Source organism: Oncorhynchus tshawytscha, linkage group LG16 (genome assembly GCF_018296145.1).
Source record: "Oncorhynchus tshawytscha isolate Ot180627B linkage group LG16, Otsh_v2.0, whole genome shotgun sequence".
Lineage (NCBI taxonomy): Eukaryota > Metazoa > Chordata > Actinopteri > Salmoniformes > Salmonidae > Oncorhynchus > Oncorhynchus tshawytscha.
The window spans coordinates 72,193,692-72,200,297 of record NC_056444.1 but is presented as its reverse complement, the minus strand read 5'-3'; positions in this window follow the sequence as shown (position 1 = coordinate 72,200,297).

Genomic DNA, 6,606 nt, shown 5'->3' with positions numbered 1-6,606 from the left:
ACTGTCTTATACACAGTGTAAGGGGATAAAGAATATGTACATAAGGATATATGAATGAGTGATGGTACAGAGCAGCATAGGCAAGATACGGTAGATGATATCGAGTACAGTATATACATATGAGATGAGTATGTAAACCAAGTGGCATAGTTAAAGTGGCTAGTGATACATGTATTACATAAGGATGCAGTCGATGATATAGAGTACAGTATCTACGTATGCATATGAGATGAATAATGTAGGGTAAGTAACATTATATAAGGTAGCATTGTTTAAAGTGGCTAGTGATATATTTACATCATTTCCCATCAATTCCCATTATTAAAGTGGCTGGAGTAGAGTCAGTGTCATTGACAGTGTGTTGGCAGTAGCCACTCAATGTTAGTGGTGGCTGTTTAACAGTCTGATGGCCTTGAGATAGAAGCTGTTTTTCAGTCTCTCGGTCCCAGCTTTGATGCACCTGTACTGACCTCGCCTTCTGGATGACAGTGGGGTGAACAGGCAGTGGCTCGGGTGGTTGATGTCCTTGATGATCTTTATGGCCTTCCTGTAGCATCGGGTGGTGTAGGTGTCCTGGAGGGCAGGTAGTTTGCCCCCGGTGATGCGTTGTGCAGACCTCACTACCCTCTGGAGAGCCTTACGGTTGAGGGTGGTGCAGTTGCCATACCAGGCGGTGATACAGCCCGCCAGGATGCTCTCGATTGTGCATCTGTAGAAGTTTGTGAGTGCTTTTGGTGACAAGCCGAATTTCTTCAGCCTCCTGAGGTTGAAGAGGCGCTGCTGCGCCTTCCTCACGATGCTGTCTGTGTGAGTGGACCAATTCAGTTTGTCTGTGATGTGTATGCCGAGGAACTTAAAACTTGCTACCCTCTCCACTACTGTTCCATCGATGTGGATGGGGGTGTTCCCTCTGCTGTTTCCTGAAGTCCACAATCATCTCCTTAGTTTTGTTGACGTTGAGTGTGAGGTTATTTTCCTGACACCACACTCCGAGGGCCCTCACCTCCTCCCTGTAGGCCGTCTCGTCGTTGTTGGTAATCAAGCCTACCACTGTTGTGTCGTCCGCAAACTTGATGATTGAGTTGGAGGCGTGCATGGCCACGCAGTCGTGGGTGAACAGGGAGTACAGGAGAGGGCTCAGAACGCACCCTTGTGGGGCCCCAGTGTTGAGGATCAGCGGGGAGGAGATGTTGTTGCCTACCCTCACCACCTGGGGCGGCCCGTCAGGAAGTCCAGAACCCAGTTGCACAGGGCGGGGTCGAGACCCAGGGTCTCGAGCTTGATGACGAGCTTGGAGGGTACTATGGTGTTGAATGCCGAGCTGTAGTCGATGAACAGCATTCTCACATAGGTATTCCTCTTGTCCAGATGGGTTAGGGCAGTGTGCAGTGTGGTTGAGATTGCATCGTCTGTGGACCTATTTGGGCGGTAAGCAAATTGGAGTGGGTCTAGGGTGTCAGGTAGGGTGGAGGTGATATGGTCCTTGACTAGTCTCTCAAAGCACTTCATGATGACGGATGTGAGTGCTACGGGGCGGTAGTCGTTTAGCTCAGTTACCTTAGCTTTCTTGGGAACAGGAACAATGGTGGCCCTCCTGAAGCAGGTGGGAACAGCAGACTGGTATAGGGATTGATTGAATATGTCCGTAAACACACCGGCCAGCTGGTCTGCGCATGCTCTGAGGGCGCGGCTGGGGACGCCGTCTGGGCCTGCAGCCTTGCGAGGGTTAACACGTTTAAATGTCTTATTCACTTCGGCTGCAGTGAAGGAGAGACTGCATGTTTTCGTTGCAGGCCGTGTCAGTGGCACTGTATTGTCCTCAAAGCGGGCAAAAAGTTATTTAGTCTGCCTGGGAGCAAGACATCCTGGTCCGTGACTGGGCTGGGTTTCTTCCTGTAGTCCGTGATTGACTGTAGACCCTGCCACATGCCTCTTGTGTCTGAGCCGTTGAATTGAGATTCTACTTTGTCTCTGTACTGGCGCTTAGCTTGTTTGATAGCCTTGCGGAGGGAATAGCTGCACTGTTTGTATTCAGCCATGTTACCAGACACCTTGCCCTGATTAAAAGCAGTGGTTCGTGCCTTCAGTTTCACACGAATGCTGCCATCAATCCAAGGTTTCTGGTTAGGGAATGTTTTAATCGTTGCTATGGGAACGACATCTTCAACGCACGTTCTAATGAACTCGCACACCGAATCAGTGTATTCGTCAATGTTGTTGTCTGATGCAATACGAAACATCTCCCAGTCCACGTGATGGAAGCAGTCTTGGAGTGTGGAGTCAGCTTGGTCGGACCAGCGTTGGACAGACCTCAGCGTGGGAGCTTCTTGTTTTAGTTTCTGTCTGTAGGCAGGGATCAACAAAATGGAGTCGTGGTCAGCTTTTCCGAAAGGGGGGCGGGGCAGGGCCTTATATGCGTCGCGGAAGTTAGAGTAACAATGATCCAAGGTCTTTCCACCCAGCTATGTGGTTAGGTGTCTAATGCTAACGCTAGCTAGCTGGCTAATGTTAGCTTTAGGGGTTAATGTTAAGGAAAGGGTTAGCTAAAATGGTTATGACTGGGGTTAGGGGAAGGGTTGCAAAACAGTTCAAAAGTGGTACGTAGTTGCAAATTAGCTAAAATGCTAAAGATATGATGAGATTTGAACACGCAACCTTTTGGTTGCTAGACCATTATGCACCCACTCACCCCAAACAACCCCCTTTCATTTTGGCCTTAATTAACCTTCTATATAATGAAACCATACTAATTTGAGTGTCTCAGATTTACATTTAATTTGTTATGTGTAGTCTATGAGACCTGTCTGCAATTTGTTACAATGTAGTTACAATGTAGCAAGAACATGTTACTTGAAACCACTGGGAATTGAACAAATATTTGTCTAAATAGTATGTTCTTGAACATGTTACTGTATGTTTCCTTGACAATTATTTTTTGTATAGTGTTGTGTCTTCATGCTGTTGCTATATTCTGCATCATGAAATTATGGGCTATTTGTTATTATTGAGAAAATCTGTTGCTAATTAAACGCTATTGCACTCATTAATTGTCAACATTTACTTAGGCTTTTGTAACGTTGATATTTTATTTTATCGGAGCTCTCTCCCTCCCTCTGGCAAAGTAATGGTATCGTGACAATAAACAGATAGCCTTATTTGTCAGCCTGCTGCCATCTCGTGTTGCTCTATTCCAGGGTTTCCCAAACTGTCCTGGGGCCACACCTGGGTGGTTGTTTTTTGGGGGGCCATAGCACTACACAGCTGATTCAAATAATCAACTCATCATCAAGCTTTGATTAAAGTGTGTATATTTTATCTGTCTAGGGATGTTTCAACTTACTTTACTAGGGGCACGCTGACATGGGGTTATGTCACTATGGGGTTATAGTGTATACAGGTACACTGAGAACCAGGAAGAGTAATGTTAGCACCGTTGTCACAGGTGAGAGGAGAGAGAGAATACTTGTCTTACTGTCTCACTATAATGCTTATGGAATGCACAATCCAGTGACGGAGTTGACGACAGATACTGAAAACAGACATTTGCCTCTTAAAAATAAAAGTTCAATGCAAACATTTGTAAAATATGGAAAGTGATTTATTTCCAAATCCCCAATAAGAACATAACCATTCTATCAGATATTTCAGTACTCTGACGAAGCTGATGTTTTGCGGAGTTGACAAAAATAGCATTTAAAAAAATAATTAAGTAGTATAGGCCCCCTGAGTGGCGCAGCAGTCTAAGGCACTGCATTGCAGTGCTATAGGTGTCACTACAGACCCTGGTTCGTTCCCAGGCTGTGTAACAGCCGGCTGTGATCGGGAGTCCCATAGGGCGGCGCAGCGCTGTCCAGGTTAGGGGAGGGTTTGGCCGGGGGAATAGGCCATCATTGTAAATCAGAATGTGTTTCCATGTTAGATAAAGTTTATTGTGTATACTTAAAGTTTATTTTTATGTATACACAGTAGCAATTTTAGTTTTTTGTCAGTTGCTTTATGATTCTAAAACCTAATAAAACGCAACATATTTGAACCAAAGTTCATATTCTATCAGGCAGATGGAGCTGACAGTGTATGGTTTGTGACCATGGTGATTTCAATATTGTTGGTTTAAATCTGTCAAAAGTAGAGAACTTTACAGACCATGAGTGGTCTTGTTGTACTACATGTAGTGAGGACATGAGTAAGGGGTCCTGATGGTATAGCTGACCCTGCTCATTCCTGATTATAATATAGGGTTGTGAGCAAATCTGCGAGCGTTGGACAAATCTCTGGACAAATCTTTTAGGAATCACAGTTTTGAGAGAAATATTCTTTGAAGTCACAGAGGGCTGTTACAAGAAACTATATAAGTATTTTTCAGTTAATATTTGTTATCTAATATTATATGTTAGAATTTTAAAAACTTTTTTCGAAAGTTTGAAATTGGGATCATTTCCTCCAGACAAGGACATTTCCAGGCATAGAGCCGACATGGAAATTAATAATATTGAAAGTACATTATTTCGACAAATGTTTACTTATAAAATCCCCCAGCACACATTGTGTAATGAATGCCTGGACTGCAACTAAACCAGGCCTCATTATCATGGCTTTCTCCCAGCCAGGGCCAAGCTTGGAAATAAATATTTACTCAGATAAAAGCTCTGCTTGAAGGCATATCCAACCCTATCTTGATTTTGGTTGAATTTTTTTACATATATGCGGGCTTGTCCACTTCCCAATTTTAATCTTAATTCTGATGCATGAGCTGTCTATTTTTTATTGTAGCTAGTGGTATGGCATTTAGTGGTGTATGATTTGTCTTTTGATTAGTCTTGATGTATGATGGTTGATGCAAAGGCCTAATCGTTTTTAGTGGACAGAACGATATCAATACAGCAATTTGTATTACCATATCCTCAATTAGGATCACATCACAATTTAATGAATGGTTCATGTTTTGACACTGATAGACACCATTGATAGTCAATCAAAGGCTAATCGTCTTTGTAAAAATCTCAGGAATCAGGAAATATAACGTGTATAGGCCTCACTAGTCACTCAATTTGATTTTTTAAGCATATGAAGGACAACAATATGATAATCATGACCTCTATGCTTAATTTACAGAACTGCTTAAAATTCAGAGCATTCTTTGTACCACTAGCACTCAATCATAAGTGAGCAAAAATAGTATAATTTGCGAAGAAAATGCATTCTTTAATCTAGAAAAAGGCTTAATGCGGGAATCCTTACTTGCTACATCCATTTTTTGATTTATAAATTAATGATATATACCCATTGATTCTTAAAGAATATAACTTAATATAAGCCTATTGAGCTTAGTTCAACTGTCGTACCCCATCAGAACCTAAAATATGACCCTGTTTTATTCCAATGTTTGTAAATAACACTGTATCGCCTCAAAACATGAATACAACTATACCTTTTGGTGTTATGGATGGTCAGTCCTTGCATCCATATCTCTGTCTATGAATTTGATAGTGGTTACAATTCTCCAGGCCCATCCTTTCACTTAAAAAAAAAACAGAGCCGGAGAGGACCTTTTGTTATTGTTTAAATTAAGGATTCTAGCTTTAAATTACCCCTTGCAGTGCAATTATAACTAGCCTCTCCATGAACTTCCTCTGGCCTCACTTGAGGGTTCCTCAGGTGGTGTAGGCCAGGGAAATGCTGACCACAATACAGGCTCTACTTATAGAAGAAACATTGATTGCACATACATCTAGATACTGACAATATATTGTAGTTTTTGTTTATTGCTGTTCTTCAATTTGTAAGATTCCTAATTAAAATCTTGGTTTAGATTTGCCTTTGGGAAAATATTTTCCTAACCCTATTTGTTCACAGCATGTGTGTAATTCTTATCTGTGAGACTTACCTCATTATCTGCCTATTGAGCTAACCCTTTGCATCATCCAAAATACTAATTTTAGAGATTTGGACCGACAAACACTATCTAGGGGATATAGTCAATTAATAAACAACATGTAATAATACTAGATGTGGTGAATTTTCTAACTGTTACCTTTCGGACACTAGATGGAGATATTCTTCACTTTGTGGTTTTTAACACCTTTGTCTCTCTTGACTGGTCAGGTTTGAACCAGGAGTTGAAAGAGAAGTATTTATTTCCAGCAGAAAATATACACTGCTCAAAACAATAAAGGGAACACTTAAACAACACAATGTAACTCCAAGTCAATCACACTTCTGTGAAATCAAACTGTCCACTTAGGAAGCAACACCGACTGACAATACATTTCACGTGCTGTTGTGCAAATGGAATAGACAATAGGTGGAAATTATAGGCAATTAGCAAGACAGCCCCAATAAAGGAGTGGTTCTGCAGGTGGGGACCACAGACCACTTCTCAGTTCCTATGCTTCCTGGCTGATGTTTTGGTCACTTTTGAATGCTGGCAGTGCTTTCACTCTAGTGGTAGCATGAGACGGAGTCTACAACCCACACAAGTGGCTCAGGTAGTGCAGCTCATCCAGGATGGCACATCAATGCGAGCTGTGGCAAGAAGGTTTGCTGTGTCTGTCAGCGTAGTGTCCAGAGCATGGAGGCGCTACCAGGAGACAGGCCAGTACATCAGGA